General features: G+C 38.1%; 1 pseudogene; it reads left to right on the top strand.

The window, feature by feature from the left end:
- Positions 1 to 3,989: 3,989 nt before the first annotated feature.
- LOC148802336 (zinc finger BED domain-containing protein RICESLEEPER 2-like) overlaps positions 3,990 to 23,597 on the top strand; it is a 43,540-nt pseudogene continuing 23,932 nt past the window's right edge.

The raw sequence follows: 23,597 nt of genomic DNA, 5'->3' as shown, positions 1-23,597 counted from the left end.
CTCCCCTTGGCATTCTCTCTCTCAGATCTAAGTACGTAATTATTTTTCCCTTACTTCCCTGTGGATACGACCCATTCTCATCACTTTACTTCGTTAGTAGTTATTTGAAAATCGGAATAAAATTATAAATGTTTAAGCTGGTGTTCCGGAGTGTTTAGCGATGCGCTTGGACACACCATCTTCCATCCTCATCTTGCATATATATGTCATCTCCCTATGAACAAGTGATATGAAGAATCTTTTTAGTAGTATAGAATTCCCTCTTTAACCCCTAATGAATTCTGGGACGCTCATGGTTGACTCAAACCAAGGAATCGCCACCCACTTAGTTTAATAGGAAATGGGTCCTTTATAAACTTTGGAAGAATGATTTTATTTTGAAAAAATAGTGACTTTATTTCTCCATCTATGATGCACTTAATCAAGAGATTCTAAATTTATTTGGATTGGGAGAGGAAAAGTGTTAGAGTACCCCTCTCTCTAAACTGTAAATGACAACTTAATATGGGAGTTGTTTAGGCTTACGACTTTACAAATTTTAATCTGAAAAAGAGATAAAACTCTAAAATCTTGTGAAAAGTCCTTTTAGCATCACTTAATCTTGGTTTTGATGGGATGCTACTAAGAATTAGGTACTAATTTCCTTAAAACCCTCACTTCTCTCCTTCTAATTGCAAAATTGCAAGAAGCTTGAAGAGAAGCTTCCATAAACTTAGAATTTGAAACAATGTAAACTTAAATTAACATGATACATGATAAAAATAACTAAATAACCAAAAATTAACTAAAAAAGACTAACAACACAAATTAAGAGACTTACCTCTTCAATTTGGCCTTGATAGAAGTTATTCCAGAGCTTGGGAATGATGGTTTTTGATGTTTTGGACCAAGAGAACGATTTACAACTGCTCCTTGTTCCAAAAGAATGAATACTTGAGAGGTTTCTACTCCGTTTTAAAGTTAGAATGTGAGTACCAACAGAAATAGGGTGGTTTGGGGAAGTTCTAACACTAGATTAGTTTCAAAAATTTCTCCAATTCTTGTTGAACATGGTTGGGTATTTGAATGAAGGTTCTGTCGTTCATTTCTTCCTTCTCAAAAATTGCCCCTAGATCTTGATTTTTGTCCTATTTATAGAGAGGAAATGTTGGGGAAGGTCTAAAACTTGTCCACCACATGTCTAGGGTTTCAAAAAAGCTTAAACATGTAAGAAGACTTAAAAACTCGATCTAACAGGCCTTTTCAAAAGATCTATGAGGGTTTAATCAATCAAACCAAGATTTTCAATAATTTTTCTAGGGTTTTTTCGTGCCTAATAGGGTTATTTTTGAATCTGTCTATGTCAAGTTCGAATATAACCTTGTAGTTGCAAAAAAAAAAAAAAAGTAAATTTGAAATGGCCATAATGGCCTTTATGTCAATTTCTATGTTCAAGAAGGGTTACTTTGGGGTTTTTGGTTTCTTTTAGTCTATTTGGCTTGTCCTAATTGGTCTAATTGGCCAGTTGGGTTTAACTGAAGGGTTGACATTAGCCCCCATTCTCTTAAGGCCTTAGGTTGGGAAAAATAAAGGGGTGATTTAATTTAGTGCATTGAAATAAAATCTTATTTTTTTAACAACCAAATGTGTGAATTAGGTCATGAAAATTGATGTATGGGGTTTTTTGGGCCTTTGAAGATAGTGATAGGTTTGGTTGGTCAAATAAAGCATGAATGACAGAGATCTATGTCTTGGCATACTCTAATCAATGACATTTTATAAAATGAAATCTTGACTTGATGGTGGATTACATGAGGGAATTTTAGGATGAAATTTGGAGGGTAGGCTTTTTAAACATCATGAATTTGATTAAAGTGAAGAATCTTTGATCAAAGATGCAGATTAAAAGATTTTGTCCAGATCGAGGTTTTAACTTATGCATCAACAAACCAATAAGAAGGCTTAAAGTGAAATCTTGTTGGTTTAATGTCAAATAGAGGAATTAGGTTGTAAAACGTGAGGTACTAAGGGTTTTTTTGGGTCTCTGATATGGTGGTGAGGTTTGGCTAGTCAAATAAAGCTTGGATAATGAAAGTTTATGGCTTGATATGCTTTAATCAATAAAATTTGTTGAAACAAAATCTTGGCTTGATGGTGGGTTAAACAAGGAAATTTTGGGATGAAATTTGGTAGTAAGCTTTTCTTAATACCCTAAATCTGATGAAAGATATGGATTCTTTTTATCAGAGAGGTGGATTAAAAAGGGGTATAAGTACTGTGATGGCTAAGTCAGATACACTTTCAAAGCCTTCCCAACGAGTTAGTACTGAAACTAGGGATTTGGAGAGGTACCAAATGGATAATGGTTCTGGAATTCCTGCTACCAAAATGCAAGTCATCCTTTCGTCTCAGCCTTCTAGTAAGCTCGAAAACTCAGTTGGTTTCATTTTTTTATGCTAATTTGTGTGTTGTTGGTCCTACAGTTTTATCAGATCCCATCTAAGGCTTTGATTTGCCCATGAATTTTCCGGAAGAAGGATAGATGAGTAGGGGATTAGGAGATATAGGTGGTGCGAAAGAGATAATGGGAGACAAAAAAGGGGTGGGTGGGGCTAAGTCTAGGGGTGAAAAATGATGGAGACTAAGGAAGGATCAGGGACTGCTAGAGGGATGGGTACAGAAAGGGAAAAAGAAACCATCAAAAGGGTTCGATGCCAAGAAGGTAAGTGTGATGAGGGGAAGGAAGAAAAGAAGGAGGCAGGGAATAATAAGAAAAGCCAAGAAGATTAGAGAGTAAAGGACAAAATGGTGGTCTTGGCTGCTAAAATGGGGTCGAAAATGGAAAAAAAATTAAGGAAAAGGAATCTCAAAATAAGAAAAGTAAAGAAAAAAGGGGCAAGAGGAGAAGAAAGCTTAATGAAGTTGAAAAACTCATTAGTGATGTGGAAGGGGATAAGGATTTCAGTGCTAGGGAAGGGGGAAGGAGAGGGGGTCTATAGGCTAGGGCAGGGTGGGGTCAATATTTGATGTGATCATGAAGATTATTAGCTGAAATGTAAGGGGATTAGGAAAAGCCACAAAAAGAGGAGTAGTCAAATAGGTTTTGAGGAAGGAGAGACCGGATTTCGTTCTAATTCAAGAATCCAAAATGCAGGAAGTAGACAAGAAGTGGATAAGAAGCTTGTGGGGAGAGAGGAATATTAACAAGAGCTTCGCTCCCTCTTAGGGTGCATTATAACAATGTGGAGAGAAGTAGTCCAATATTTGGAAGAATTGGTAGGCCGTTTCTCAGTTTCTATTAAGCTGAAGGGTGTACAAGACGGTTTTGAATGGGTTTTCACTAATGTCTATGGGCCAAACTCATATAAAGAAAGGAAGAAATTGTGGGAGGAGCTTGGGGACATCAGGGGTCTCTGGGGTGGACCTTGGTGTTTAGGGGGAGACTTCAATATAGTAAGGTTTGTGAGTGAGACAACCGGAGGTAGACAAAGAACTACAATGAGTATGAGAAAGTTCAATTATTTTATTGAAGCTTTTTATTTAAGAGATATTCCTTTGGGGCAATCTTGTTATACTTGGTCAAACCTTCAAACATCCCCTATTCTTTCCAAGCTTGATAGATTTTTAGTTTCACCTGACTGGGAAGAGCATTGGCCAGGGATAATTGGGAGAAATTTACCATGAATCACCTTAGACCATTGGCCTATCTGCTTGTTTGAGAGAATTAATGATGGTGGCCCAACTTCATTCATATTTGAAAATATGTGGCTTACTCATCTAGAATTTAAAGAGAAAGTCAAGGTTTGGTGGAATAGTATGGTTGTACCTGCAATGTGGGAAGGACAAAAGTTCCTAAAGAAGCTTCAATTGTTGAAATAGGAAATCAATGAGTGGAATAGGGAGAAGTTTGGGAGATTGGAGGAGAAGAAAGTCGATTTGATTTCTAAGATAGAGTTATTAGATAAAAAAGAGGTTGAAGCAATTCTAGTTGAAGATGAAAAGGAGAGGAGATGGAACTTGAAGAAAGAGTTAGGGGAACCTTATTGAGAGAGGAGATATGGTGGAAGCAAAAGTCAAGAGAGAGATGGATCAAAGAAGGAGATGGAAATACAAAATTCTTCCATGCCATTGCAAATGGAAGGAGAAAGAAGTGCATGATTACTTCTTCAATGGTGGGGGAAAACGAGATCACCAACCAAGAGGAGATTGCTAAAACATTCTCAGAGCATTTTTGGTCTATTTATAGAAGACCCTTACTTGAAAGGTTGAGGATTGAAGGCATTGTTTGGGAGACTTTGGAGGAGTTTGAAGTCCAATTTCTAGAAAAAAGGGTTGACAAGGAAGAGATTAAGGAAGCAATCTTTTCTATGAATAGATCAAAATCACCAGGACCAGATGGTTTCACAATGGCTTTTTGTCAAGATTGTTGCTACATAGTTAAAGGAGATTTGATCAGAGTGTTTAATGAATTTCATAGGAGAGGGGTGATAAGTCCGGGAATGATTCTACTTTTTTAGCTCTAATCCCAAAGAAGAATAATGCCAACCAACTAGGGGATTTCAGGCCAATAAGTCTAGTCACTAGTATTTATAAGGTGCTAGCAAAGTTGTTGTCTCTGAGGATTAAAAAGATGATCTCCCTCATCGTTTCTCAAGCTCAACGGGCCTTTGTGCAGGATAGACAAATTATTGATCAGATCTTAATTGCCAATGAATGCGTGGAGGCTCAAAAGAGATTAAAGAGAAAGGGAGTGACTATCAAACTGGATCTGGAAAAAACCTATGACTTAGTGGATTGGAACTTCTTGATTGAAATTATGAGGAAATGTGGATTTGGAAATTTGTGGTGTAAATGGATCATGGGATGCCTACAAACTAGTCACTTTTCAGTAATAGTTAAAGGGACAATGTATGATTTCTTTGAAGGATTCTGTGGACTTAGGCATGGTGACCCTCTTTCTCCTTTTCTATTTACTCTAATTGTTGAATCCCTAAGCAAATTGATCTCAAAAGCAAATGGTGTGCAATTATTTAGGGGATGGTCAATTGAGAGGGATAATGTGCTAGTCACTCATTTACAGTTTGTAGATGATATTCTTATCTTTAGTGATGGAGAAAACAGGGAGGGAGTGGAAAATCTGAGGTTAGTTGTGAAACTCTTTGAGAGGATGTCTAACTTGAGGATTAATTGGTCAAAGAGTTTATTGGTTGGAATTAATATTGAAGAGGATCAAGTGAGAGATTTGGCAAATTCCCTAGGCTATGAGAAAGGTGAGTGGCCAGTGAAATATTTGGGTTTACCCCTTGGAGATAACCCCTCAGATCTGTAGCTTTTGGTCCCCGGTAGTGGAAAGGATTGAGAAACGGTCGGCGACATGGAAAATGAACTATATCTCATTGGGGGGGGGAGAATAACTCTAATTAAATCCACTTTAGCAAATCTCCTAGTGTACCACATGTCAGTATTTAGGATGCCACAAGGGATAGTGAGGAAAATTGAAAAAATCATGAGGGATTTCCTCTAGGAGCTTGGGGAAAAGAAGAAGGATCATATGGTTAGATGGGAAAATGTGAGGAAATTGAAAAAGGAAGGGGTTTTGGGAATAGGAAATGTTAGACTCAAGAACCAGGCTTTGATTTGCAAATGGCTTTGGAGGTTTCCAAAAGAAAATGAGAAATTATGGCACAAAGTGGTTGCCAGCATTCATGGCATGTCGAGTAATGGATGGGATGCTAGATGTCTTCGTAGGGCTAACTTAGTTGCTCCCTGGAAGGCCATCCATGATGTTCTCCCTACATTCCTAAATTTTATCAGGTATGACTTGTCTACTAGTAGCAAAATCAGATTTTGGGAAGATGTGTGGATTGGGGATATTCCTTTGGGTGAGAAATTTCCTTCTCTTTATGACCTGTCTAGGTTTAAAAGTAAGCCTATTTTTGAGTTCCTAAGTCAACCATCTCACCTTCTAGGGTTGAATTGGAACTTCAGATTTAACAGGAAACTTAGAGAGTCTAAACTTCTCGTAGTGTCCGAGCTGTTAGGATTGTTGAGTTCAGTTTGTTTGGGGGAAGGTGGGTCAGATTCTAGAATTTGGGGTCCTAATGCTGAAGGGCCCCTTTCTTGTAAATCCTTTCTTCATTTGATGGTTGCCATACAATCTTCTCATTTTCTAATCAAAGAAATTTAGTGCCCTCCCATCCCCCCTAAAGTCGATGCTTTTTATTGGGAAGTTTCTCATGGTCGTATTAACACCTTTGATGTTCTTTAAAGAAAAACGCCAAACTGGTGCTTATCCCCTAACTAGTGTGTCCTGTGTAAATTGAATGGTAAGTCTATTTTCCACCTTCTTATATCTTGCCCTTTTGTCAGTTTTATTTGGAATTGGTTTACTTCCCTTTTTGGGTGCAGGTGGTCCTCTCCTGACAGGGTGGAAGGCTTATTCAACCCTAATGGTATCAGTGGTATGACAAGGAGGGGAAGGATTCTTTGGAGATGCACTAGAGCAACAATACTTTGGACCATCTGGAAGGAAAGTAACAATAGGATATTTGAAAGTAAAGAAAAATACAAGGAAGCTTTAGTTGAAACAATAACATTGTGAGTGGCTCATTGGGTAAAAAGTTTGAAGTTGTTTTCAGCTTTCAAGGTTGAAGATTTTTTCAGGGTTTGGGGACTTATTGCTGCTTCATCATCTATGAGACGATAATTTGTTGAGACTTGGTCCCCTCTAATAGAGGGTTATAAGAAGCTAAATTTTGATGGGATTTGTGTGGGTAACCCGGGCCCTTCAGGTATTGGGGGGCCATTAGAGACGAAAATGGTTCCATCATTGCCCTTTACTTTGGTCCGGTGGAGGTAGGTGATGTGACAAGGGTAGAATTTCTAGCTACAGTATATGGGGTTGAGAAGGCTAAAGAGTTGGGGATCAATAGACTAATCATCGAGGGAGATTCAAAAACTGTGATAAAATGGTTGCAGAAAGGGGAAGGGGTGACATGGCAGTTGAAGAATGAATTCAAAAGATTTAAATGGATGTCAAGGAACTTGCCAATTCAGGTGAGATGGGTAAGGAGATCTGCTAACAGTTTGGCAGATAGCTTAGCAAAGCAAGGGGTTCACAGAACAAATATGTTTTGGGCACACTTGTAATCTGTACTGGATCAACTTACTATGTTGATTTCTTTTGTATCTTATTGTTGTATCCTAAAGTATTTTAATAATAAAAGTTTCAAAGTTATTGATAAAAAAACTATGAAAAGGCTTAATCTTGGTTGTTTTGAAAGGAAATGAAGGAATTTAAGGCTAAATTTAGATGAGTGGGTTATTTTGAGAATTTTGGACTCAATGAGATGTTCTTCGTTGCTTAGGCTACAACTTCTTATGCACCTTAGTAATAAACATCAAATTAAAATCTTTGTTGGTCGAATGGTTAAACAAGGGAATTTTGAGTTAAAATTTGATATGTAGGTATGGATTAAGATGAGGAGTCCAATACATGGTTCAGTATGAGAAATAATTTGTTGATCTTAGTTGTCTAGTTTCATTCACTCAAGGCCATCAAAATGGAATCTTTGCATTTTTATTGTTGATTGTCATAAATTTGAGGTAAGATTTCGGGTTGCTCATCTCCTAGTATCCTTAAGGCAATAGATAAGTTGTATTTGATTTTGTGGAGTTAGTGATCGAACATTGTGTAGATAGACTATTAGAGAGAAAGTTGGTGTGATGAATAGTGGATCTTTGGAGCTTGCTCATGAAATTCAATGTGTAACTAAGTTATAGTTTCCTAAGTCTAGGGATTGTATTTGATCAGGGTACTACAACCTATATAGCATTAGATGTTGATTTCAATGTTCTTGTTATTTTTTAAGTTTATTTGTATAGTTTATACATGAGAGGGGATTGTGGGTTTCAGAAAGTTCAAGTTGGTTTGGTTATGTTTCCTAGTTTTAACATCTTAAAAGAGGGTAAAAATATGTACGGTGAAGGTACCAAGCAAAAATTAGGTGTTGACACCCCTTTCCTTTTGTCTCCAAGACTTCTTTGGGACTTTTGAGAACATGTAACAAGGGAAGTTTCAATACCAGTATGGGTAAATATGCATGAAGACTATGTAATGATGAATTTGATGACTTGTATCCAAACATTCCATGAGTTAGAACTTAGACTTCTTTCAAGGAAAATTTTCGTAATGTAATGAAATTCCAGACTATCTATAGCTTTCTTTTAGTAAAGTTTTATCTTTATGCAAATGCTAAGTAGTTTCATTCCAATACCTACAATACTTATGATTTCAATCTCATATCACAGTTTAATATTTATTGTTTTCTCATATATAATAAAACACATACTACCACAATATTGTCTTCAAGCTAAAAATAAAGAGGCACATACCATGATTACCATGAACAAGAAAACAATAATACCAACCCAAGAGGGTATATATTACCCATTAGACATAAGCTACCTATAATCCAAATATGAAAAGGTAAATCACTTACAACAAATTAATGGCATAGAGACAAGTGACACTACCATAAAATACACAATTGAGATACCACCCGTCCCATGGATTTTCTAGGAGATAATCAACATATCCAAGGAATAAATGGAAGAAATAAATGTCTCAGAGGTGCCAGAAGACAAAAGACTCGTGTTCATATCCACAAACCTCACTACGGATGAAAAAGTAGACCACATCCAACTCTTAAAAGAATTTAAAGAAATCTTTGCCTGGTTGTACAATGAAATGCCTAGTTTGGACCTTAGTTTAGTAGCTTACTCACTATACCTAGATCCTATTGTATGTCCAATAAAGCAACCTCCATGGGTTTTCCACCTTGACATCTATCTCAAAATAAAGGAAGAGATTGAGAAACTACTTAAAGTAGGACACATCAAGCCATTTGCACATTCATAGTGGCAAGCCAATATAGTACTAGTAAAGAAGAAGAATGGACATATTCAAAACACATCCACAACACAATTTTTCCTACTTATATTACACAATAAATTAATAACAAACAACATCTTGTAGGTGCGATGTTGATTTCCATGATCTTAATAAGGCTTGCCCAAAGGATGAGTTCCCCTTGCTAAATATCAAACTCCACCATGGGCCATGAAATGTTTTCCTCCCTAGATGCCTACATCAGTTACAACTAGATCCTCATAAATCATGTGGACGCAATTGCATACAATCTTCAAAATTCTAATGAACAACTTTTATTACATGGTAATTCCCTTTAGTTTGAAGAACATAGGAGCTACATATCAGAGAGTAGTGACATGCATTTTCCTTGAGATGTTGCATAACGAAATTGAGTGTTACATATAGATGACATGGTGATTAAAACAAGGAAGTGGGAAGACCATTTGATAGTGTTAACGACAATGTTCACTAGATACAAGGAGAATAACTTAAGGTTAAACCCCATGAAGTGCACATTTAGAGCAAAAACAAGAAAAATCTTAGGTTATAGAGTTGATAATAAGGGAATTCACCCAATGAAGCCAAGGTAAAAGCCATATTAGACATAACACACCCAACACCAGACAACCAACTGAAAACCTTCATTGGCAAGACTTCTTATTTGAGAAGATTTATCCCAAGACTAGCACCCTTAATGGACTTAACAAAGAAAAAAGTGTCCCTTGTATGGGAAGAATAACACGAGAAAGCCTTCCTTAGAATCAAACAAGTATTCACCAATTCCCAAATCATGGTATCACTAGTAGAATGAAAACCTTTCCTTGTCCTCACCAATGCCCAAATCATGGTACCACTAGTTGATGGGAAACTTTTCCTTGTCTATATTGTGGCCAACCTTGAAGCCATAGGATGCCTTTTGGTGCAAGAAGACTATGATGCTATAGAAAGACCTATCTTCTATGCCAACAAAGTTTTATGGGGAGTAGAGTTAAACAACTTAGATATGGAAAAGCAATGTTTAGCCCTTGTGTTTGAATTGCAAAAGTTTTAACATTATCTTTTATGCCATTAAACCCTGTTGATTAGCAAGTGTGGCCCTATCAAATACTTTGTTGACAAACCACTTAGGCGTCTAGTACAATGGTTAATGTAACTTGGTGAATTTTCAATTAGGTGTGTACCCCCAAAAGAAATTAAGTTCCAAGCCTTTGGAGATTTTTTAGCCATGTTCCTCATTGTAGACACCATAGAAATACGTGAAGAGATACCAAGAGAAGTGTTTGAGAGTGCAAGCATAGAATAAGTAGAGTGGAAATTGTACTTTGATGGAGTAGTGATTGTGGAAGGAGGAGGTGCTAGTGTCATCCTATAATCCCTAGATAGTACCAAAATAGCAATAGCCTTCAAATTACAATTCACAAGGTCACATAATGCAACTGAATATGTGGCAATAATCCTTGGTCTTTTGTTAGCTCGAGAAATGGGAGTAAAGCATTAGCAGTGTCTAGTAATCTAGTAGTCAAGTGGAGAGATGGCAATGAAGGAAATTACACTATCACCATACATAACACTACTCAACTAGCTCTACCAATACATAAAAGTCAATTTTCAACACATAAAAAGGACCAAAAATAGATTCATGGACTTACTAACCACACTAGGTTTGTGGATACAATTTGAAGGAGCTAAGGCTGCGATCTCTATAACTAAGAAGGTACAATTAACTCTTGAGAACTTGGCATACCTAGTGGAACACACTAAGGGAGATAGAATGAGAGGACGATTCCTGGGGGCTGAGGAGAACAAAAGAGTTTTAGAGGAAGTGCATGCTCAATGCTGCAAAAACTAGTTAACCATATTTTATAGAAAGTTGTAAAGATTAGGCTATTACCAGTGAGAAAAGAAGAAACAAGCTAAATATAAGCAAGATGATTATACTAAATATTTGCCCATGTTTAGCAAAAATAATGCTTACACAACGCAACAACAAATTGGAGGCCACCATATATAGTCTACCTAAGTGAAGGAACCCTATCTAAGGATCAAAAGAATACAAAGGCCTTAACCTACAAAGCCAAAAGATACTACATTGTAGATGGGACTTAGAAGGTCCTTTATAAATAGACCTCTATGATTCCTATGAGAGAGGAAGAAGCACAAGAAGCCCTAACCCTAACTAGGAGCTCGCGGCTCACCAAGGTCAACATGCCCTATGTGACCATATAATCTAATTGGGATTATATTGGTCAACTATGTTACAGGACACTATAGTACATGTGAAGAAGTGTAGGAAATGACAAATCCAAGACCCATATATATATGCATGCCAATACAACTCCTCAATCCTATCCTTACACGATGGTTATTCCATACTTGGGGTATGGACCTTATAGGGATGATCACGCCACCCTCTCATGGATACTATTAGATCCTAGTAGCCATAGTTTACTTCACAAAGTGGGTAGAGATAGCTCCCCTGCAAAAGGTCACCACGACAAATGTGGCCAACTTTATAAGACAAAACATCATCCATATGCTCGGGGAATCTATAAGAGTACTGGTTGATGTCAGCACTTGATTTTTGCTTAGTCTGCCGCCTATACCCCTAGTTTACCTTAAACACCTGATCGGACTCATCCAACCTCTCTAAAACACCCAAAACCCAAAAAACCCAAATTTTACCCTGAGAGCCCTTAGATTTACCGTTAAACCTGCCTGATACCTATCCAATGGCCCCGGTCGACCCTCACTTACACCTCAACCACTAGATAAGACACAACCACCAGACCTAGGACCTTCCAAAACACCTACCCATGAAAGTTGAACTCAAGATTCCTCTGTTCACCCATCCATCAAACAAATATTCCATTTTGACCCTTATCGCTCCCACAACCCATATCCACTTGATCCAAACACATATAAACCAATCAAACCTTTCCAATCACCCCAGAATGCCAGAAATCCCCTACATGTGAAATCCCATCCCAAACCTTTCCAATTAAAAGCAAAGGCTTTGAATGGATCAAAGAGTGCCAGCTCACATTCGACGAGCTCAAAAGGTACCTCGCCAGTATCCCAGTCTTAACCTGACCCGAGGAGGGTGATGTTTTGGAGTTGTACCTCTCTGCAAGTGATGAGATGGTCAGCTCAGTACTGATAAGAGAAGTAGATCGGGTCCAACGACCTATCTACTATGTTAGCAAAGTGTTGCAGGGGGCAGAGACGAGGTATCCAGAGATCAAAAAATTGGCGTATGCTCTAGTTTTTGCAGCTCAGAAGCTTTACCTGTACTTCCAAGCTCACACTGTCATCGTCCTCACCAACAAGCCTCTAAGGGAAGTCTTGCTCAAGCCTGAGGACTTTGGAAGGTTGACAAAGTGGGCCATTAAGCTCAGTGAATACGACCTCCAGTACATGCCACGAACTGCTATCAAGGCTCAAGCCTTAGCTGACTTTGTCATGGAATGCACTTTCAGCACTAAAGTCCCCAGGCCGGTCGAGCCCGAGGCCCCCAGGTCGGATGAGCCCGAGGTTCCCAGGCCGGTTGGGCTTGAGCACCGTGACGTAGCAACCAGTGCAGCTTCTCTCCTAGTTAGATCGAACCGGAGCTGGGATGAGGAGCCCTGGATCCTTCACGTGGATGGCTCGTCCAACCAGTAGGGTAGCGGAGCTGGAATCGTTCTGTATGGGCCAAGCGGGGTGAAACTGGAGTATGCATTACGCTTTGAGTTCGTGGCGTCCAACAATGAAGCAGAGTACGAGGCGTTAATAGCCGGGCTGGCTCTAGCAAATGAAGTGAAAGCTAAGCACATCGTCATCTGTAGTGATTCTCAGCTCGTGGTCAACCAAGTTACAGGTGGATATGAAGCTCACGAGCCAACTATGATCGCCTACTTAGCCAAAGTAAGAGAGGCTCTGCTCAACTTCCAGTCTCACTTCATTAAGCAAATCCCAGGATCTGAAAACGCTGAGGCTGACGCCTTGTCCTGGTTAGCCAGCACCAGTGATAATACCATGAGAACCGTGTACATAGAAAACTTGCCTCGGCCTAGCATTCTCGGGTGGGCAGGGGAGGTCGGTCCTGTCGAGCAAGCAGAGCTGAGCTAGATTGACCCGCTCGCGAGCTTCCAACTGCACGGGGCCCTCCCTGCGGATCGTAATGCCGCCAGAAGGGTAGATCGCCAGGCAGCCAAATACGTCATGATAGACGAATGGCTGTACCAAAGGTCTTACATGCTCCCATATTTGCATTGTTTGTGACCTTCCGAGGCCAAGCTCGTGCTCTGTGACACTCATGAGGGCCTATGTGGTGGACACTTGGGGGGTAGGGCTTTCGCCCAAAAAGTGCTACGACAGGGATACTGCTGGCCAACGATGAAGGCAGATGTGATTGAGCTCGTCAGAAGATGCGACAAGTGTCAAAAGCATGCCAACATCCACCACAAGCCCATCGCCAACCTGAAGTATCTCACCATTCCGTGGCCTTTCGCACAGTGGGGGATCGATATACTCAGACCATTTCCGCCAGTGACAGAGGAGAGGAGGTTCTTAGTGGTGGCAATTGATTATTTCACTAAGTGGGTAGAAGTTGAACCTCTCACAATGATCAACGCGGAATGTGTAGAACTTCTTCTAGAAGAATATAGTTTGCCATTTTGGACTACCCCGAGTACTGATCTCTGACAATGGAAAGCAGTTCGAGGATATTAAATTCCAGAACTGGTGCAAAGATATGGGAATTCAAGAAAACTTCACCTTGGTGGTGCACCCTCAAGCAAACGACCAAGTGGAGGTCACGAACAGAGCCATTCTCCGCGGACTAAAGGCACACCTCGACCGAGCTAAGGGACTATGGGTAGATGAGCTACCCAGTGTACTATGGGCTTATCGGACCATGATAAAGATCGCAGCAGGAGAGACCCCCTTCATCCTCACTTATGGCACTGAAGCAGTCATCCCAACCGAGATCGAGGTTCCCACGCTATGTCTAGAAGTGTATGATGACAAAACAAATGAAGACGAGCTACGCACCAACCTCGACCTACTTGACGAGGTATGGGACCTCCATACATTAGGACTGCGGCCTACCAACAGAGAGTAGTTCGATACTATAATGCCAGGGTCAAGAAGCGAAACCTCCGCATCGGAGACCTGGTTCTTCGTAAAGTTATGATGCCTGAGCCTTGTGTTGGTAAGCTAGGGCCAAATTGGGAAGGACCCTACCGAGTAAAGCGGGTGCTCGGGGAAGGAACGTATGTGCTCCAAACCCTAGAAGGGAAACAACTACCTCAGGCATGAAATATTGTCATCTTATGGAAATATTACCTGTAATCATCGAGTTGAGTGGACTACAAGTCGCTCCCGGTGCCTAAGGGCCAAAATGCCGAGCTAACAAAGACCTCGGCACTATAAGATCCAGTCGCCTCTTCAACATGGGCGAACTCCAAAAGCGGGTGGACCGTAGTCGCTCCCAGAGCCTAAGGGCCAAAATGCCAAGCTAACAAAGACCTTGGCACTATAAGACCCAATCGCCTCTTCGGCATGGGCAAACTCCAGAAGGGGGTGGACTGTAGTAGCTCCCAGAGCCTAAGGGCCAAAATGCTGAGCTAATAAAGACCTCGACACTATAAGACCCAATCGCCTCTTCGGCATGGGAGAACTCAAGAAGGGGGTGGACCGTAGTCGCTCTCAGAGCCTAAGGGCCAAAACGCCGAGCTAACAAAAGATCTCGGCACTATAAGACCCAATCGCCTTTTCGGCATGGGCGAACTCTAGGAGAGTGGACTATAAGCCACTCCCCCAGCCTAAGGGCTAAAACACTGAGCTAACATAGACCTCAACACCGTATAAGACCTAACCGCTTCATCGGCATAGGCCAAATATTAGTACCAAAGGTGCAGACAGCTCGGGTGTGAATCCTATGATGCATAGCCTGCCCCGGTATACAAGTTTGACCCGTTAGGGACAAATGGCTTCAACTTCAGTAACCCAGGTGTAGACAGGTCGGGCATATGCCTTACTATGTTGCTCACCTCGGTTTACATCATAAAATCACCCCTACTAAGTACGGGGAGACAGTTCGGGGTGACGATAGTCGAGAAACCCCACTTCGGGTTCTTAGCTGTAACAGTTCGAGTGAAATAGTCACTTCGGCAAAAAAGTAAAATGCACAACACTTAGCAAAAAAAAAAAAAAGAGAGGAGCATTTCATTACTAGTTCTTATAAAAAAAAAGAGGCCTGGGGCCCTCCTATTTATAGCCACTGTGCCCAACAGCCAATGGCTCCGATTAAAGCGAATCCAACGGCTCACAATAAAGATGGTTGCACGTCTTCCAAAACTGAAGGCAGTTTGGCGCATTTTTTGGCGCCCGAAAAACCTTAAAACCACGTGCGGTCGGTCAAAGTAATTTGAATTGCGGGTCAAATCCACCCAACATTTCATGAACTCCCCCGCGCTAGAGCAAGACCCTTAGCCCGAAGAGTGGGGGGCAATTGATGGAGGGTGGTTTGACCCGACCTCCTAACAAGGTGGCACGTGGACATGACTCGACGTAAGATACCACTCAGCATGACAGCTTGGCTACAACTTGGCGTAATGAGCCCGCTGAAACCTTGCCTGAATAGCTCACCACAAGACAGCTCGCTACAGCTCGCTGCAGAATAGCTTGCTGCAAGGCAACTCGCTATTGGAGCTCGCTATGAAGGAGCTCGCTATTGAGTAACCTAGAGTCTTTGGGAAACTTCTTATCCGACAAGACCGTGCTTGTCAGACTGCTCCCACATCTCACATCAGGCGGCGTCGTGCAAGCTAGCTCTGCATAACGTCTCTCAACTAACAGGACCGTACTCTACGATAGTTACCTGCACCAATCAAATCAGCCTGGCGAATAACGGATGTAGCAGAGAATTAGAGGCGGTAACACCCGATTTAACAGAGCATCAGTATATAAAGGCCTCGATTTCCAAGGGGCAGGGGAATTTTGGAGTAAGTGCGCATCTCCACTCTTAGCTCATTTTCCTTTACAACTCTCTAAGCTTTCCACCGAGTTCTAATTTAAGCATCGGAGTGTTCCCGCCGGGCGAGCTCCCCGGAATCCTTCATCTTCCTCTCCTTCTCAGGTGTTGTCCGTTGCCAGATAAGAGCAAGGTCCCTGCCAGCTAGGAGTGACCAGATCGTGCTACATCAATAAGAATTACAACATCTGAATTTGCAGTGTATATGCTCAAAAGGACAGGGAACCTACTCTTATGAGGAAAATGTGATGCTTTGGATATTTGGTAGATCAATTGCTTCATTTCGACCAAGTGTGGTAGGGCTGTCAAGTTTCGTTAAGCCCACAGTATTCCTTGGATTCATGGAAGCACCAACTTCGACATAAGCACTTGAAGGATTAGGGGCATCAGGATGGGTAATTTGGGTCGTTAAACAATTTGCTTCAACCTGGATCAATTGCTTCATTTCGACCAAGTGTGGTAGGGCTGTCAAGTTTCGTTAAGCCCACAGTATTCCTTGGATTCATGGAAGCACCAACTTCGACATAAGCACTTGAAGGATTAGGGGCATCAGGATGGGTAATTTGGGTCGTTAAACAATTTGCTTCAACCTGGGTCATCCCCTTTGTAGTGCCCTGTTCCTCTAAACTATCAACTCCCTCTGAACTCCAAACGTCAAAATTTGCACCATGAATGTTAAGACTAGGGACCTGCTTATTTGCCTAAAATTTGAACAGTTGAAGATGGGGAAAGACTATCATCTGGAATACTGCCCCGACGAAGTTCATTGGCCCAAGAGGCGTTTAGTATAACTCCAAACACTACTTTTCAACAGCTCCTAGAATCAGAGCTTGCCATTTCATAGGGATATGAACTAGCACATAGTATAACTCCAAATAGGCTGCTAACGTCCAAATTCAGAGGTTCTAACTCACCCAAACTTCATAAGTTTCCAAGAATACAACCATTGGGCATATCAAATCTTGCAGCCTTTTAGAACCCCCCCACGTTCAAGATTTGAGGGAAAACATCTCAAAACTCAACTCGACCTAGGCAGAACATGAGCAAACAATAGGAACCAGCTTTGTTCATCTTCAGGGACCCAGAAATTGCAGAAATTTGCAAAGCTTCATGCATTTAAAGCAAGCCTTCTTTCTCTCTCTTTCTCAAAATTATTCTCTTTTTTTCTTTTTTCTTTTTCCTTTCTTCCTTTTGTTTGTATTTTTATTTTTGTTGAGTTTTTTTAATTCCTTATTTTATTATTATTTTTTTTAATTTTTCATATATTTATACTTTTTAAATTGTCAATAGTTATATACTTTATTTTTGGATTTTTCAAAAATTTGTTTTTTTTACATTTTATTGTTTTCTTTACATTTTTTATATATTTATTTTTTTCTTTTTTTCCTATTTAAAAACTTCCCCCCTTTTTTTTCTCTTTGATCTTTTTGATTTATTATTATATTTTTTACTCTTTATGTGATTTTGATTTTTTTTACTTTTTCTATTTTTTATCCTTTTTTCCTCCTTTTTTTCTATTTCATTTTTTGGATTTAAATAAATATTTTTATTTTTTATTTTCTTTTATGTATATTTGTGCTTATCTAAACCTTACTACTTCCTTTTTTTATTTTTTTATTTTCTTTTTGTTTTACCTTTTTTCTTTTTTATTATTATATGTATGCTTTTTTTATTTTTTTTAATATTTGGTTTTTTACTTTTTTTTTTATTTTTTGGACTTGATTTTTTTATTTATTTTTGACTTTTATCCTTTTTTATATTTTTGATTTTATGTTATTATTTGATTGGGCTCATAAGGGGAATGCAAGCAAAAAACTGAGGTTGCTGACACCCTAACTAACTAAGTTGACACGTGGATAGTGATGCATGAGGGGAGAGTTTGACACCTAAACCCAAGGCTCTAACAAGGTTGCCACCCTTCAGACCTCCACCCTTTAGACAAATGGGCTTCTCAGGTTGGTGGCTAGTTTGTGGGTTGTCGATGCTATCCAAATGGCCTAGCATCTACTGGCCCCCCTCCTAATAGAAAATAGGATGCTAAAATCTAATGCAAATGGTGTGTGCATAAACAAAGAAGGAATTACAAAAATAAAACAATATACAACTATCTACTAATTAGCAAGAAATAAGCAATTATTGTTCTAATAAAAGAAAAGAAATATAGAAGCATGTGTATATACAAGAAAAAGGCACTGCCACCAAGGAGTGCAAAGGAAAATAATAGCTCAGGATATGATATTATTCGTGCATTAATCATACAGGGCACTACCAGACACTTGAAAGCACAACACTTTGCACTCACATCGGATTTTTTGAGTGTTTTGTTGAGTTTTCGAGCATAGACTGCTCTTACATGGAAGGATGTCTCTTGCATATAAAAAAAAAGTAGTTATGCCATATCAACCATAGGACCTTTGTCAAGTTTCAAAATGTTTTACCGAGGATTTTAAAATGCTTTTTAAAGAATATATGTATTTGTGTTGCGATTGCGCTTTGCGATAAGCTCATGTATTCTGCTCTTGAATTACATTCAATGTTTGTTGTTTTGTGATTGGCTTTTGGTGCCTTCCTCTATAACAAATGTACCTTGATTCTGCAAGGATTCTGATACCTAGGAGGGGTTTTTTATCCAAAATGTGTAGTTTTTGTATCATCATTTATTTTTATTGTTTTCTTTTACGACAAATGTACCCTAATTCTGAAGGTTCTTGATACCTAGGAGAGGTCACTTTGCCAAGAATAAAATGGCCTGAACATAATGAAACGATGCTACACGGGAACTCCTCTTCTTCTTTGCCTTCCTTCACCATAATCCTCCTTCATCGTCTCGCCCCTCTTTTAAGCCTGCCCTTCGCAAAAATCTCGGTGTGCTTCTTTTTTGGTCTTTGTTATTTTGTAGTTTCCTACCTCACAACAAAGAGGGGTAGCTATCAACACCCAATTTTTGCTCAGTCCGCCACCTGTACCCCCAATTCATCTTAAACACTTAATCAAACTCATCCAATCTCTTTGAAACACCTAAAACCCAAAAAACTCAAATTTCTCCCTAAGAGCCTTTAGATTCACCATTAAACCTACTTGATACCTATCTGATGGCCCCGATTGACCCTCACTTACACCTCAACCATTAGATCAGACACAACCACCAGACCCATGACCTCTCAAAACACCTACCCATGAAATTTGAACTTAAGATTCCTCTGTTCACTTGCCTATCAAACAAAGATTTCATTTCAACCCTTATTGTACCCACAACCCATATCCACTTGATTCGAACACATCTAAACCAATAAAACCTTTCCAATCACCCCAGAATGCTAGAAAAACCTTACATGTGAAATCTCATCCCAAAATACCTCTGTTTACCCTTCAATCAAACTAATATTCCATTTCAAGGTCATAAATTGACCAGATTGAAAATTTGCATGATTTGGGCCCATTTGGCTCAATCAAACCTTACCAATCACCTCAGAGTACCAAAAAATCCTACCATGTGAAATTTCATCCAAAACAGGTCCCTCGATTACACAAAGATTCCATTTTGAACCTCTAGATTAATCGAATTGAGCACTTTCTAGATCTACCTAATCCGGGTCCAGTTAGGTTAATCTGACCCCACCAATCAACTCAGAATGTCCAAAAACCCTACCCTATAAAATTTAAACCAAAAATACCCTTATTTAACCTTCTATCTAAAAAGATTTCATTTCAGCCAATCTCATGGGCCCGTAGTCACGCAAAACCCTTCTTTGCACTCAGACCTTTCTCAACCTTTCATTTTCTGACCCAAAAATCCCCACAACTGAACCAGACTCCCCAACTTGAATCCCCTAGACCGGTTTTGGCCCAACCTACAAATTCAGTTTTAACCTCGATGTTTTGTAAAATCACAAAAAACCCCTAGCGTTCTTTATAAGTAGTCGAATGTCTCATGTTCGCCCTAAGCAGAGAGAAAGGAGGGGAGCTCTTACTGTCATTGCCATTTTCACCTAAACTGTCGGAGGTGGTGACGATTTTGTTTCTTACCACATCAGATTTCATCGGTTTTCATCATCCCCTTTCTTTTTCTTTCTTTCCTCATTTTCCACCTCCATCTTCCTCTTCTTTCTCCAGTTTGAAGATTACCATTCATTCGTCACCGTTCATCATCTCCTTCGGCAAATAGTGACAACACCTGCCTTTCTCTCTCTCTCAGTAATTCCTCTCCTCCTATAAAATCCAGAGAGAGATTCATTACCTTCAACACCATCGCTTCCCTTTTCTGTTCTCTAGAAGATTATCACACATTTGACACCCTTCAATGAACTCCAACTTCCCTAGTTTCGCCAACTTCCTTAGGAGGCTGGTGAATCTCAAAAGTTGGGAGGACCCATACGACCGCTGTAGTCTTTGATCGTCTCTTATAGAATACACCAAATTCATCCAGACTCCTGTTCACAGCATCGAACCTGTGGTTAGGATGTCCTTTAGGTAATCGATGCCAACCTCTCTCTTAGTTCATTTTGACAGTGAGGGTTCAAGGTTGGGGATCAGACCGATGGAGTAAATTCCACCGGACATTCTATAGGTCCGTTCCCAAGCCGAACTTGACCTGGAGTTTACTATTTGCTATCATGTGTCGTTAAGTCCATATACCTTCGTATGTTAGATTGTTGTTCATTTGCTCTCTGCCTTTTTTTTATTTTATTCTTTTAGATTTTGCACTGGTAGTGGTTCAGGTTTAATTCGCATATGTTTCGAATAATATTGTGAATGTGAGTCTATTTCATTGCTACATTTCTTCTCTCGTTGTTTTGAAGTTTAAATGATGGTTAGATCGATTTCTTTTAGAGTGATTTGTGAATCCTTTTCTTCCTTTTGCTAATTTTTTTGGTGGTATGTTTTTAGTTAGTTGGATTCCTTCAGAGTAAGATTATTTCATAGAAATCCCTTCTCCCTTCTTCTCTAGAAATTTGGGATTCACTGTTAAATTTACAATTAAGTTGTAATCTCTTGAAGTTTACCAAGAAATGTTACTGTTGATTTAGGCTTAATAAGACGACAATTCAGGCTTAATTAGGTATCCTTTTTAAGTAGTTTTACTTCTTGATGAAGGTTTTTGTTCCCATGTGGACCCCACCTACTGGATCCGGGAGAGGGGTGCCTAATCCCTTCCCTCTCCCATTTGAGTCTTACCTGGACTGGTTGGACCAGTGTCTTGGGTTTTGGAGTCACTATTAAGGCAAAGCATTTTAAAAATCATTCTAGGAGGTCCCATCACCTCCATTTCCTAATCTGGTGGGTGGCAACTCTATTCCTAGCCCAAGTGGCAAGTGAGTCATTTTTCCAGCATTTATAGACTGGTGACTCCACTAGGGAGTTATTGGATAGGTGGGCCCCGCATGGGACCCATTTGGCTTGATAGCCTTTTTCTTGTATATATGCATGCTTATGTGTTATTTTCTTTTGTTTTAGTAATAGCTGCTCATTTTCTGATAATTATATATTTGTTTGTTGCTTTATATATGTTATTGCTTATCTGCTCACTCACACTCCACACATACCATTCTGCATTAGTTTTACATTCCATGTCCTATTAGGTAGGGTCCTAGGTGGTAGGTCATTGGGGTCTTGGTCCTAATAGTTGCACCAAATTCCCAAACCGGTCACCGGCCAAAGAAGCCCATTTGTCTGATGGGTGGAGGTTTGAAGATTGACTACCTTGTTGGAGACTTGAGTCTAGGTGTCAACCCACCCCTCATGCTTTACACATCATGTGTTAGCCTAGTCATTTAGGATGTCAGCCACCCAACTTTGATTAATTGCATACCCCTTATGGGGCCTACATCAAAATAATAACATAAAATAAAAAAATATAAAATTTAAACAAAAAATAGATAAAATGTCAAGAGTCCAATAAAACTAAAATAGAAATAGAACAATAGGATAAAATATATGTAGATAAAAAAAACTTAAAAAATATGTAACAAAATAAAAAAGTCAAAAAATCATGAAAAAGAAAAATTATAGGAAGGCTAGGCACAAATACACCTAGAAACAATCAAAGAAAATAAAAAAAATTAATTAAAAAAATTGAAACAATCAAAATCCCAAAAAAAATTAAAAATCAAGTAAAAATTCATAAAACAATCAAAAGAGAGGAAAAAAATACAAAGGGCAAGTTTAAAGAAAAAGAAGAAAAAACAGAAAAATTGAAAAAGAAAAAGAAAAGAGAGAAGAAAAAAGGTAAAACAAAAAAGTAAAAAAATTGAAATAAGAGGGGTAGTAAGTTTTAGTTAAGCACTAATACATATAAAAGACAAATAAATTAAAACAAAAAATTAAAAAAAAAAATTGAAATAGAAAAAAAAAGAAAATAATGGAAAAGTAATGAAAAATAAAAAATGGAAGAATTAAAATAATCAAAATCCCCATTAAAAAAATCTAATGGAAATCAGATAAAGAGTCAAAAAAATATAATAATAAACAAATAAAATAAAAAAAGAGAAAAATTAGAGGCAAGTTTTTAAAAGAGAAAATGAAAAAAGTATAACAAGGGAAAATATATAAAAAATAAAAAGGGGTAAAATAACAAATATCTGAAATATCCAAAACCAAAGTATTAAAAAATAAAACAAAATAAATTAAAAAACTAAAAAAAAGAAAATGTTAATATAAGAAATCAAAATGATAAAATAAGGAATTTAAAAATAATCAGCATAAATAGAAGTATAAACAAAATAAAAAGGAAAAATAGTAGAAAAAAAGGGGAAAATTATGGAAGAAAAAGAAGAAAAGAAAAAAATAATAACAACAAAATCATTAAGTAATAATTTTGGATAATTAAGAAAAAATTAATCATGGTACAAATATACAAAAAAATAATAAAAATTCAAAAATTCAAAAGAAAAACAAAAAAGAAAACTTTAGTGCAAATTCATAACAAATACAAATATAAAATATAATAAAAATCCAAAAAGAAAGTTATTAAAAAAAGAAGAAGAAAGATGAGGAAGGAGAAATCAAACCATTTAAGTGGGAAAAAGTAACTATATTTCTTCTAGAAAATTACTTATAGCAAAAGCAAAAAAATTGAAAAAAATAATTAAAAAATAATAAATAATAAAAATAAATAAATAAGAAAATCATAAATCCAAAGTTCCAAAAATGAAGGAAAGAAAGAGAAACCACAAGAAGAAGAAAATTTAAAAATGGGAAATTAAAATAAAAAGGGATAAAAAGGAAAGGAAAGTAAAATATATAAAATAATCAAAAGTCCTAAAAAGTTAAAAATCAAATAAAAAGTATATATATATATATATATAATCCGAGAGAAAAATATAATAAAAAATAAACATAAAGGGAAATTTTTTTAAATAAAAAGAAAAGTTGAAAGAAAAGAAAAAAAAGAAAAGGGAAAATAAAAAAAAGAGGAAACAAAATTGTTTAAGTGAAGAGTAGAAACAAAATTGTTTAAGTGATAAGTCTAACAATATTTGGTAAGAAGAGTCATGCAGGGCCTACATAAAATGATAACATAAAGTAAAAAAAAAAGAGGGTAAAAAAATCAATCAAAAAAAATTCAAAATAATACAAACAAAAGAAAATTGAAAAAACAACAAAAAAGGAGGAAAGAGAAAAATAGAAACAAAAAAGAGAAAAAATAAAAGAAAAAAAATAAGAAAAAGTGAG

This window comes from Nelumbo nucifera, chromosome 2 (assembly GCF_055504915.1).
Source record: "Nelumbo nucifera cultivar China Antique chromosome 2, China Antique-T2T, whole genome shotgun sequence".
Taxonomy (NCBI): Eukaryota; Viridiplantae; Streptophyta; class Magnoliopsida; order Proteales; family Nelumbonaceae; genus Nelumbo; species Nelumbo nucifera.
The sequence above is the reverse complement of the archived record's forward strand: the minus strand, read 5'-3'. Positions and strand labels throughout refer to the sequence as shown.